This window comes from Vulpes vulpes, chromosome 12 (genome assembly GCF_048418805.1).
Source record: "Vulpes vulpes isolate BD-2025 chromosome 12, VulVul3, whole genome shotgun sequence".
In the NCBI taxonomy this organism is placed as follows: domain Eukaryota; kingdom Metazoa; phylum Chordata; class Mammalia; order Carnivora; family Canidae; genus Vulpes; species Vulpes vulpes.
Window position 1 is genome coordinate 186230633 of NC_132791.1, and position 11789 is coordinate 186242421.

Below are 11789 nucleotides of genomic sequence, written 5' to 3' on the forward strand. Positions count from 1 at the left end.
TAATAAAACTGAGTTTTTGGATCTCAATTTTATATTTTATCCTTAAGTCTCTGGTTTAAAAGAGAGATAGAAAAGTGAAATGAGGTTGGGAATGTGAGGGAGGGAGAGGAGTGAAAGAGAAAAGAATTGTGTAGAAGCAATAAACCACCATTGAAAGTGAGTGAAGTGATGAGTAATTATGGTTGTCCTGTGGATTTCACCTCCGGCAGTGGTACCTGCTGAGATGAAGGCAAGGTGATAATAGCTAGTAGAATTTATATTAGACCCAGTTTTTTTCTGGGAAACCTTCCTTGGCAGTCTCCACAACCACTAACCCTAAAGCCCAGATAAGATATTCCTATTTTTTTCCTCAATGTTGGTGCAACTCTCCCTTTGTTTGACTTGAACACGCACCAGGCTGTGAGACAGAGGCAGGGTCTCTGCCTTGTTGACCCCTGTGTCTCTCATTTTAGCAGAGACTGCTTCAGACTTAACAAAAATGTGTTGAATGATGACTGATGAATAAATACTTTATGTGAGAAGGGTACAGAGCTCAGAGCAGTGGAAATGGGACTATTAAGAGCATTTTTTTGAATAGAAGACATCAACTACAGGAGATTAATATGTATAAGAAATCATGAAGTCATTTCCATTTGAATCTAATTTTTATACCTGCAAAGTAGCAAAATAAACAAAAGAAATGCCATTCAAAAATCAATGAGTTTTAGGACATAACTCCTTCAACCCCACTCACCCCCATCTAGCTTCTTGAATATTAGTATCCTGATCCCTACTTTTAAGCTCTGATATTACCCAGGTCCTGATGTAGGTAGAAAGGCCACCACCAAAGCACTTAGAGTTCAATTACATAACTGTAGTTCTGGTAGCTATGTATTACTGACATGGAATTATATTAATAAATCAAATCTTTAAATATTGATAATGGAACGGGGGAAAGGAGTCCTTTTTAATATGGTAGATATTATTACATAATGATCATTTGCAAATGATCCTTGCAATGATCATGGTTGCCATTAAGTATCAATTGGTTATGTACATATAATAATTTACACATGTACATACATGATTAATTGATATATATATGTAAAACATTACTATTAACGTATTTTGAAAACTAACATTGCAGATGAAATTGCGGTCATTAAATCCTAGATAATCTTTGACAGTGATATTAGTAAATATGAAGAGATGGATAATTTGCAGAACTTTCACACATCCCGCCAAATGCTGACTGCTAAAGAATGGTAGTGTTGATTTTATTCATCCATATATACAATATCACTAATTCTCATCCTCACTAAATTAACTATGAGATGAGATAATCTATGATCATTTACACTGGTTTTAAAAATTTGCTCCAGGGAACTCGTTGTCCCTGAATTGGTAAATTTGACTCTCATTCTGTTCATAAAGCTTCATTGTTGTAAAATAACTGATTAAATTAAGCTCTGCCTTGCATTTTGAATCCTCCAAACCCCCACTGTGAATGTTCTACTTGACTTCATTTCTTCTTCTAGAATAAGGTCACACAGTCTGTCTATTATATTACAACTTTCAAGTGCAAAGCATATTAAAATTAAATAGTTTAAGTTGCTCATAAAATGTTACTACTTTTAAGATTAACTGATGGATATGCTTGAATATATACACTGGATGGGTAGACACTCTTGAGTGTTTTAAAATAATTCTATTTGAGACAGCCATTTCTTTTTGTAAGCTTTGTTTTTGTTGCCAGTTTATAGAGAATAATCAGTCAACAATATCTGCTGGAAGAAAAATATTCTTGTAAGAATTACTTCTCAGATTCATTGAATGCATTTTCCTGGTTAAAATATGTTTCTATTTAAATGGTCATTCTTTTATTTAAGAAAAGTTTTCCAAATACAGTGTTTTTGTTATAGGTCTGTGTTAAACCATGCATTGCAAACTATTCTTAGACAATGCATAGAGGGACTACAAATGATTCCAGTAGAACTGACTAGCATCCTTGCCTGAATATATTCTTCTCTTGCAACATATAAATTTAGTATAAAACACAGATTTAAGCACTGCTCATGCTCACAGTCTTAATCAGTATTAAACAATGTTGAACATCCAGAAAAACAGAAAACAAGTTTTCTCTAAAGATTGAATCATACATACACATGATTCACAATCATAAATACACATACTCATATACATCATACGCCATAAATTCTTACATATGTTAAGCTCTATGAATAATAAATATCATTATAGTTAGGAATTTATTAAGCTCCTACTGTACACCTAATACTAAGTATAGCCAACATTATTTAGTAAAAATATCACTGTCGGCAGATGGAAGATTTTGGTTTAATTGCCTGTGTTACTTTTCACTAAATTTTAGTTCTTGGAGTTATTTTAGCCAGTATTTGTACTTCAGTTTTCTTCCATCTGTAATGGAGGTAATAAGCTCTACCTCAAGGGGTTTTTCATAAGGATTAAATGAAATGATATCTATAAAATACTTGGCACAGTAAGTAGAACATTATAAGAATTCAACAAATGTAAGCTTACTCCACTCATGAGTTATGGGGAAATCAATAGTATATATAAGACATGGCTTCTGGCTCAAAGAAATACACTATCTGTTAATACAAAGGACAAAGGAAAATTATAGGAGAAACTGAATAGCCATTCGGGGTGGGGATTCCTGTTTTATTATCAATTGAGTAGTAAATATCCCCTCTGTACTACAAATTAAAGGGAAGGAGAAATAACAGTTCTAGAATAGTTTAAGTTGGCCTATTGGAGAAGGAGATTTTGTAAATGGATAGGATTTGGGAAGGTAAAGATAAATAAGGGCCACCTGGGTGGCTCAGCAGTTGAGTGTCTGCCTTTGGCTCAGGTGATGATCCTGGGGTCCTGGGATCGAATCCCACATTGGGCTCCCACAGGAAGCCTGTTTCTCCCTCTGCCTATGTCTCTGCCTACCTCTCTCTCTCTCCGTGTCTCTCATGAATAAATAAATAAATAAATAAAATCTTTAAAAAAATGAATAACAACTGCAGTCATACATTAGAAACATTAGGCCTTCATTTTTTCTTTATAGCCATAATCTTTCAAATCTTTTGATTACTTTTACCTGTTGAAAGTAAAAGTCACTTTTTTTTTTTTAAGAGAGGGAGGGAGGGAGAGAGAGGGAAGCATGGGGAGGGGCAGAGGGAGAGAGAGAGAGAGAAAGTCGTTTTTGTTTTTGTTTAAAGATTTTATTTATTTGAGACAGAGAGCAGGTGGGCACACAGGAGTTGGGAGAGGGGGCAAAGGGATCTTTGTCCCAAACCTCCTCACTGAGCAGGAGCCTGAACCTGAGACCCTGGAATCATGACCTGAGCCTAAGTCAGGTGCTCTACTTGAGCCACCCAGGTGCCCTGAGAGAGTGAGAGAATCTTAAGCAGGTTCCATGCCCCCAATATAGAGCTCAGTACAGAGCTCATTCTCACCATCCTGAGATTATGTCCAAAACCAAAATCAGGAGTCAGACACTTAACCGAGACACCAAGACACCCCAAAGCCACAGTTTTTCTTAAAAAGGAAGAATCTGAAGGAGTTTGTTCTTGTTGAATATAAATATTTGAGAAGTCTTTGTCAAATCTTATACTCATGGCTGTGTCCATTAAGGAAAGGAAGAAGAAGAAGAAAGAAGAAGAAGAAGAAGAAGAAGAAGAAGAAGAAGAAGAAGAAAAAGAAGAAGAAAGAAGAAGAAGAAGAAGAAGAAGAAGAAGAAGAAGAAGAAGAAGAAGAAAGAAGAAGAAGAGGAAGAGAAAGAGGAAGAAGAAAGAAAGAAGGAAAGAAAGAAAAAGAAAGAAAGAAAGAAAGAAAGAAAGAAAGAAAGAAAGAAGAAAGAAAGAAAGAAAAAAGAAAGAAAGAAAGAAAGAAAGAAAGAAAGAAAGAAAGAAAGAAAGAAAAGAAAGAAAAAGAGAAAGAAAAAAATAAAGAAAAAAAGAAAAAGAAAGACCAACCAGGAAGGGAAAGGCCAGTGGAGGTGGTGGCATGGTGGTAACACAACTACTCAACTCTGCTAATTATCTCCGATTAGAGTTGATAGCTGGTCTTCCCTCAGCAACACTTACTTAATAACTTTAGACAAGGATTTCTGTTCTTTAAACCTTTGCTTTGTTCTCTACAGAACACGGCAGTTGGAATTCAAAATCCCTGTACACCTTCCAGTTCTGGTATGTCTGGATAAGCTCAACTCTTTCAATGCCAGGAACTCTTGGATGTCCTGTTAGAAACTGGAACATGGAAGAGAGGGTGAGACAGTTAGAAGATCAAGCACAACAGAGCAGAATTCATAGGCAACACCATGAGTCAGAAACTGGAATTTAGAATCATGAAATTGCTTCCAAATGTAGAAAAATATACAAATATTATTGATGATGCCTTTAGGACAATGAGAAAAGCTTGGCTCCCCTCTGCTTAGTTGTGAACACTGATCAAGAAACCACCAACCAAGATTCATCCATTACTAAGTTCACCATTAAAATGCACTCTCATTACTTCTTACCAGGATCCTTTTTTAATCTACCCTAGCACACTTTCTCCTAATTAATAGTTTACTTTAGCTAGATTTCATGGTTTTGACCTCTGGAAAATGAGTTAGAGGTTGTTGTTTACTGTGAGGAGGAGGATTTGTCTTATCTTCCCCATCTCCCACCCTCCTGAGACCAGCCCTCAGTCTACTCCCCAAAGTACTCAAAACACTAATAACATTGCAATGATGTTTACTGCATAACCACAGGTAATTATCCCTCTGGGGGAAAAGATCTGAAATTTTATGGGCTAATCAAATTTTTTTTCTTAAGTCTCTTCTTTCAACTATCCTATAAAACTTACTGATTATAAACCACGTAGAACATATAACTAAGTGTAGAGAAAATGGCAAAATCCACTTAATGATCAGTATTCTTGTTAAGATTTTTGTGGCAGTGTGGTGGTTCTGCATTTGTCATTAGATAAGCTTAGTGCTGGAGTCATTAGACATTTTAAAAAATTTTTCAGTGTTCATTGATATTGGAGTTTCATATCAAGACAAAAATTTGACCCTCATGTCTGTTTTTCCCTCATTATGGAAATAATTCCATTGACCTTTCATTTTTGTTATAAACCCCTCAACTTTTATGGGGTCAGTCAGAAGAACAGTATACTTCCTATCCCTAGTGCATTAGTTGGAATGTGCCTATTTTATATTTGTGTTTTTAGGTTACAATCATAGGTATATTTTCTGATTTACCAGACTCATGGGACCCCTGTTTGGGTCCTAGTTTCCAGAGAATGTTCTATTTCATTGATCTACTGACCAGAATTTGGTATGAAATCCATGAGTAAAAATGTAAAGGGAAAGATTTGACTTAGGTTGTCTGATATCAACACAGTGAAGATTTATATACAGAAGAGAAGAGAAAGACACAGAGGAATGTAGGTTTCAGTCTACACTCTAAATCATCATGAGTAGAAATTCCTTGACATAGGACTATTTCTTAGGGATAGGAACCACAGTTTGAGTGGACAGATCTGGTAGGACTAGATAAGATGCATAGGCAAGGGTGGGCATGATTTGGTCTTCATTCAGGAACTCAGAATGTGGGTCACTTGTGGGCAGAGTGTAGAGCTGACATATGGAAAGGGAGGAGGAATTTATATCATGTTGTGTGTGTTGGAATAGCCCCTATAGGAATATTATAGGGTATTATTGCCCATGTTGGTACCAGAGTAATTCTTACCTGACAAAAGTGGTGTGTGTGTGTGTGTGTGTGTGTGCACAACATGTGTATAATTGTGTTAGTCGCTTGTGGGTCTTTTAAAGCCCATCCTCTCTCATGAGGGTAGAAGGAAAGGAAGGGGTAAATGGAACTTCCAATTTTACTAGATATCTACCCTGACCTTGGCACAAGACTCAATTATGTTTATTCAAATCTTACTTAATTCCTACAAATAGAAAAGTATAATATATATTTCTTTATCAGATGAAAAATTAAAGGGCATAGAGGCTGAATTATATGTTCAATGTCACTTAAGAGTCAGTAAATAGCGGCCCTTTGATGCCAAACCTGATATAGCATCAATTCTAGCACTTGGTTTCATGCAAAACTAAAATAGCAGGATTTTTCCTCAAACTACGTGTGGCAATCCCAACAGGGCTCATGGGTGAGACCTATTCAAATAAAAGCTCTAAGGAGTCTGCTGAGTCTAGTTAAGGACAAAATCTTTTTTAGTATGTTTGTTAGCTTCATAGCACATATTTTAAATTTAATATGTATTTTACACCCAAAGCACATCTTAGTTCAGATTAATAACCTTTCAACAATGCAACCTAAGAGACTCCAATACAATTTATCTAGAGCAGATTCCAGGCATCATCATCATCATCATCATCACTCCTGAAGTGGTAAAATTGTGCAGCCAGGTTTGAGAACAGGATTTAAGAGTTTGTTTGCTCCATAGTGCGTTCTTCATTGTCATTTTTATGAACTTCTGGGTTTTGCAAAATTTCCAAGTTACCCCAAAGAAAACATTACCAGAAATTTCTTACCACATCACTGGCCTCCTATCATGTTGAAACCTTTCCCAGAGCATTTAATGGCATGTGAATTATATAAGAAAGGTATTATTAGGACAGGACAGAGATTTCAGGAAATCTGTATCCCTTGAACTTTTTGTGCTCTTGCATAAATTCTGAGAAAAAAAAGACAAGTTAGAATAAATCCATTGTTAGGTACCAAAGACCAAACCTGCAACTATATTTGAGATATTTAAAATACCCTTTTGAATAAATCTTCATGGAAATCTGATTTTCAACTAAAGGCATGTGATGCACAATCATGAATTGCAGTTTCAATATTATTGCTTTAAAAAATATATTTCTAAGCTTCCCCTAATAATCCAGTGTAAATTTCACCATGTAATGATGACCTATGGAAAGTTGCCCTTTTGCCTCCAAGCTGGAGTTGTGTTTCCCAATCACCGGCACAAAGACTGTTTTATACATGGGCTGTTCCTTTACTTTACAAAAGATCACAAGGAAATGTAACTGTACACAAAAGCCATTAGTATTCTACAGGGAGGATTTGTGTTTTGTGTTTGAGGCAGCTCACATTAAATTCAAGGTCTTAACACTCCTTTGAGGCTTCTCAGGCCCCTGTGGTGACTCTTGAAAAGGCTTTTATTTCTTCAACATATGTAAATTGCAAAGGGTGAAGTCAATGTGATTTAAAGCTAACATCTCCTTAAGAGCTCAGAGGAGACAAAGGCTTTATTAAATGAAATAGTAGAGGAAATTGAAGTTCCAACATTTCAATATAATGTGATCATGAAGATGAAAAATAATATTTAGTGAAATTAAAAGTTCAGACTCAGAATGTACATCACTCTTAATCTACATCAATTCTATTCATTTAATTTATCTGACATACTTCGTTCCTTTCAAGGGAATTCTCAAACAAGATCTATTGGATAAAGAATTATTAGTGAGATGGCCTTGGGGGTCACTTTTTAAAATATGTTAATCAGACTTAGATGGGAGTATATTTTCAAAGAGCACAGAAAGAAAGTTTTACCCAACACACATGCACCTTCACCAAAGCTTTACATTGTCACTTGGCATAATATAATAATTTATAGTTATGTTCTTTGTTTATTTTAAATTTTCTCAAATAGAAGAATCACTTTTCCTCATATAGAGTCAAGCTGTAGGATAGATGGATAGATAGACAGATAGATGGATCCTAGCTACTCTCATTCGAAGAAGCCATAGCATTTAACATTTAGTGAGAGAATGTCTGGTTAAAATGGATTTTCTTTAATTTTACTGATATACTACTGTTGGTGTATCTCCTGTATTTAGCTACTGCTATAACAAGCCTGCATTGCCTTGTGTTGTTAGCTAGGAATTCTAAACTAGCAGCAGCATGCTGGGGTTGATGCACGGTATGTTATAAGAAACAGCCCTAACCCTTATTTCCAGTGGAAGGAAACAAGGAAGGGGGAAAAAAAAGACAGAAAAGAAAAAAGAAGAAGAAGAAAGATGTGCCGTGTACAATCATCTTCCTGTTCAGATGTATTCAAAATCCAATTTTAAATTGGGCAAAGGGGTTATCTGGGTGGTTCAGTCAGTTAAGTGTCTACTTTTTGCTCAGGTCATCCAGCACCCTGGGATCCACTGTCCCCCAGTCAGGCTCCCTGCTCAGTGGGGAGTTTGCTTCTCGCTCGCTCTGCCTTTCTCTCCCTTTGTGCACACACTCTCTCTCAAATAAATAAATAAATCTTATAAAGTCAATAAAACAAAATATGTAAAGGATCTGAGTAGACATTTTTCCAAAGAAGACATGCAGATGGTCAATAAGCACGTGGAAAGATGTTCAACAGCACTAATCAGCAAGGAAATAAATAATCCAAGCCACCATGAGATAACACCTCATACCTGTTAGAATGGCTATTATCAAAAAGACAGGAAGTGAAAAGTGTTGGAGAGGATGTGGAGAAAAGTGAGCCTTTGGGAATGGTTGGTAGGATTGTAAATGGTACAGACACTGTTGTAAACAGTGTGGAGATTTCTCAGATATTAAGAGCAGAACTACCATATGATCTAGCTGTTCCACTAGTGGATATTTATGTGAAGAATACAGAAACACTAATTTGAAAAAAAAATGCATGCACCCATATGTTCGCTGCAGCACTATTTCCAATAGCCAAAATATGAAAGCAACGGAATATTATTACTCAGCCATGAAAAGAGTACGATCTTGCTATTTGTGAAAACATGGATGGGCCTTGAGAGTATTATGGTAAATAGGATAAGTCAGAAGAAGAAACATAAATACTGTAGGATTTCACTCATGTGAAATCTAAAATAAACAAAAAAATCGAACAAAACACAAACGAACTCATAGGCACAGAGAACAGCTTGGTTGTTACCAGAGGGAGAGGGGAGTGGGGGTGGACAAAAAGGGTAAAAAGGGGCCAGCTGTAGAGTGATAGATGGTAACTAGACTTTTGGGGGTGATCACTTTGTGCATACAGATGTCAAATTATAGTGCTGAACACCTGAAACTTACATAATTAAAGCCTAGAGGAAAGAAAAGGCACAAATACATATGTAATTACAAAATACTAAATTAAAGGAAAACATCCAGAACTGTAAATATGTGTCATAAAAGGGCTTGGCTCACCCTGGGGAAAACAGGGAAGTCTTCCTTGAGACAGTGACTTTTAAGATTAGCACAGAAGGCTGAGTAGGAGCATTCAAACACCTGCTGATCAAAAGGTATTTTTCAAGACCTAGAGTTCAAAGCTAAGCCCAGCAAATCTACTGGAGGAATAGATATTTGCACAAATGTTTACACTGCAATAAAGAGAGTGCTGTAATTGAGACATGAAATAATATGCAATGGAATTATATTTAATTTCATTACAAAACTAACAACAGATTAGCATTGCTTCAAAACATGTTGAAAATCCTCCCTAAATATATTGTTGTATCCATGTTCATGTTGAACCATCTTGGCTGACATTATGTCTCTTCCCCAATTCCCCTATCACTTAATATTATTTAACTTACTTTCTATCACATTCACATAAAAGTCTCTTCCTTTTTTTTTTTTTTTTTAAGATCATTGATCACTTCACTGATATGGACAATATCTGAAAGCTTGTGGAGGAAATTAAATAGTGCATGGAGATATATTGTTATTTTACTAACAAATACATTAGATTGTTCTTAAAAAACTTTTTGTAAAATGTTACTGCCTATCATATTCCAAAGGAACACTTCAAAGTATTGAATAAAGCGACACACTGAACTTGAAATTTCCAAGCCAAGTCTGCTAAATATTAGGTATTAAAATCCATGTGTAAAAGATAGGACCAGGGGACTTATTCTTCAGCTTGAATATACAGTTCCTATAACAGTGACCATGAGATAATGTCACTGCTATTGAGAAAGAAGTCTCAGAGTTGTGGGAAAAGTGAAAAAATGGTTTATTACATTTTGAAATAACTTCTTTTGGAAAAATATTGACATGTTAAATGCTTACAAAATAATCTTATGACTTCCATTGAACTCATGAAATAGATATGGATACAGAGAGCTATATTTTATTTTATTTTTTTAAATTTCAAATAAAATAGGACATATTTTTTAAATAATGCATTCATTGATCTAGAATGGACTATATTTTAGAGATTGTAAGGGTGGAAAAAAATTATTTTCTTCTGTCTTCTTTGGATGGACCAATGATAAAATTTATATAAGACAGATTAAAGGAAGAAAAACAAGTTAAATTTGGTACAAAAAGGAGCTCCTTAAAAATGTGAGACCCAAAAGCCATCAGGCAATTGAGGCTTATCTGCTATCCTGAGCTAAAAAGTGGGATCAGGGCCTGGGTTTCAATAGGGTGGAGGGCATTTTGCAGGAAGATGAGAAGAGCAGATGCGTATAATCAGATTAAAAAATAATTATCTCTGGTAATTGCTCTCTTTCTGGGCCAGGCCCCCTTTTGAAATTCTTTAGGCAGTTAAGGGAGAGATAATGGATTTTCCTGAATCTGCTGGTTCTTGATCACCTTCCCCTGAAGATAATCCACATGCCCAAATGGCACATTTTGAGGCACACATATTTTACTCCCCTTTAAGATCATCTGTTATAAAGTCCAGCTCCCTCATTTTTTAAACGTATTCTTTTAAAGATTTATTTGTTTGTTCTAGAGAGCATGTGTGAGTAGTGGGAGGGGCAGAGGAGAGAGAGGGGGTGAAGAAGCCAACTTTCCACGCAGTGTGGAGCCTGACCTGGGGCTGGAGGCGAGGTTGGAGGTGGAGCTCTTCCCTGGGATAGATCCCACAACCCTGAGAACAAGAGGCGGTCACTTAACCAACTGAGCCACCCAAATGACCCCCTACCTAAGTCCCTTATTTTTATATGCAGGCACTTGGGCTCAGATAGATTTTCTGAACATGCCCAAATCGTTCCACTGGCGAGCAGCAGAAATCAGGAAGAAAATTCCAGTTTCCTGTCTGTCAGTCTGATGCTATTTCCAGCCTGCAGCAATGACTTCATTCTCTTTATTACTTGATCCATATTTCCATGGGAATAACAATTGGTGAGAAGAAAGAAGCCTGAATTGCTGAGCCATCCATGCATTTTGCAACACTGCAAAATCAAATGGCATTGATTCTCCCTAAATGGAGCACCGAGTAGGAATTTACATCATAAAAAATAAATAAATAAAGATTTGGTAACTTCTTTAAGAACCTACTAAAATACTCAAAAAGATTGACAGTGTTCTCTCCTCTTTAGTATGTCGAACTTGACAGGAAACTCAGACAATTTAGATAAACATCATGTTCTAGAAGACTGCAAATCTGTATTGCAGGGCATTTTCACAACAGGAGGTTCAGTGTTGCTCAGAATTTAGCATGTAATTGGATGAATATGTTTAAACTGTCAAAGGCAGTCCTGTCTTCCTTATCAAAGAAGCGAGAGTGGAGGAGATGTGCCAAGACTGAATTCAGATAAAAGGTAGATGCAAATACAACCTCCCTCATTTGCCCAAATCTTGTGACTCTGGGAAATGTACATTTGCTCTACTGACCATATTCTCTCTCTCTCTCTCCCACCCTGCCCCTTATCTTTGCCTCCTTGGCTCAGTTGTTGCTTATTTTTATAGTTTTCCCTTTTACAGCATAAAATCTTCACACCGACACCAACCTCACACCTTCACACATAATGCGCACATTTCTCCATGAACATATGTAATTTCATAACTTTGCCTTTT